Consider the following 1924-nt stretch of genomic DNA (forward strand, 5'->3'; position numbering starts at 1 on the left):
TAATTTTAACTTAAAATTTTAATATAATATTCTAAAGTGAAAAAAATACTATAAAACATCTCTAAATTCAAACACGTAACCTACAATCTTATTATCCACCAAGAAGTTTTTGTGGCATAATTAAGACACATTATTCGTTCATTCTCCCATTCTTCAAGAGGATTCGTCATCGAATTCAATTGATTTCCTTGTAATGCAAACTTAAAATTATTTTCATTCCGTGGTTTTAATCTTGTTGAGGTCTTCCCTTTTATCTTTAGGTCATGCATGGATGTAAAAGTGAAATGGGAGTGCAGCTTCCTGTGCAGCCCATTGGTCTTATTTTTTTCCATGAGTTAGATATTGGCACGAGTTGAAATTAATTATTCAAACTTGCTTTATAATAAGCATTTTAATTTTCTGCAAGAATTCAATCGAAAAGGTAGATACACTTAGTTTGAGTGCTCTCCTTGGAAAGAAAATTCTTTTACTTCCAAGTTTCTGTATATGTACCTTTTGTATACAAAACATTGTTCTCCTAAAAAACTAGAATCATCTTTCTTTTTAATCTCTCTACCCACGTCAAATATTTCTTTTTATTTTTCATTTTCTTCACTTTTTGTCTCTAATGGCCATTGAGCAACATATAATTTGTCTCTAATGGCCATTGAGCAACATATAATTTGTCTCTAATGGCCATTGAGCAACATATATGTACCTTTTGTATACTGTGTTTGCTGGCCTACCTAGAACCTAAAGCTTTGATACGAAATGACCCAATGTTTTAAAACTTTTAGAATTCAATCAAACAACATGGTTGAAAAATAAGATATTTAGATCTTAATTATCTAAGAACCCAAAATCAATAAGAAAGCTACTAAGAACCCAAAATCAATAAGAAAGCTAAGTCAAGACTAAAATAATGTGTTATCTTCCACTTAAAATAGCATTTTTTTTATGTTTTATTGCCTATCGTGGGGTGGGTTTTGCATGTTATGTTTTGTTGCCCGGGTTAAGTTGTGTTGCCTATCGTGGTTTTTTATAGTGGGCTAAGTTGTTACAAGAACTACATTGTATTTTTTTGGTGGGCTCAACAAAGCAACCTCGGGTTGGGCTGGTTGATGCATACAGATGGAACTTCGAGTAATGGCCATTGAGCAACATATATGTACCTTTTGTATACTGTGTTTGTTGGCCTACCTAACCAGACCTAAACAACTAATTGCCCACAATTGTGGGGAGCAAGGTCTATTGGAAACATACTAGAGGGCAATAATACTCTTGTTGAGAGTTGAACTCAAGACCTCCCGCTTACTAAACGGGTGCTCTAACCAACTGAGCTACAAGAGCTACTTGAAACTAAAAACATATTAATTCATGAATCGCCAAAACTAATAAACACCCAAGCAACTAGGGAAGAGAACAGAAAAGACTACTACAATACACTGTACATAGAATTGTATCATAAAATACAAACCAAAGAGACATATTTATAGGAATGAGAAAAATAAGCAAAATACTAATTTGTCTTTATAATGTAAACCCAAATCAAATAAAATTGTATTATAAAATAGATATGTTGTGAAACTCTTGGAATTCAATCTAATATTATCCAAGAAACCCCAAAACGATAAGGATAAAGAGAAAAGAAAAAACTCGTTTATAAACTCATGATCCACCAAGAAGTTTTTGTGGCATAATTAAGACACCTTATTTCATTCATTCTCCCCTCTATCATCATTTGAAATACATATTATGTATCTTACCTAGAACCTAAAGCTTTGGTAAAATTTTAGAATTCAGTCTAACAACATTGAATTTATTTATGCTCTTGTTGAGAGTTGAACTCAAGATCTCTCGCTTACGAAACAAGTGCTCTAACTAACTGAGTTACGAGTGCCACTTGAAAAAAATACGTATCGAAGACTAAAACGACAACCAAACA

General features: G+C 32.5%; 1 non-coding gene across 1 annotated transcript; it reads right to left on the minus strand.

The window, feature by feature from the left end:
* Nucleotides 1–1255: 1255 nt before the first annotated feature.
* TRNAT-AGU (transfer RNA threonine (anticodon AGU)) lies at nucleotides 1256–1329 on the minus strand. The gene has a single exon. It is a non-coding gene; the product is annotated as a tRNA-Thr (tRNA).
* Between the last annotated feature and the right edge of the window lie 595 nt (nucleotides 1330–1924).

The sequence above is a fragment of the Cucurbita pepo genome, chromosome 12, assembly GCF_057944985.1.
Source record: "Cucurbita pepo subsp. pepo isolate OVF chromosome 12, ASM5794498v1, whole genome shotgun sequence".
Lineage (NCBI taxonomy): Eukaryota > Viridiplantae > Streptophyta > Magnoliopsida > Cucurbitales > Cucurbitaceae > Cucurbita > Cucurbita pepo.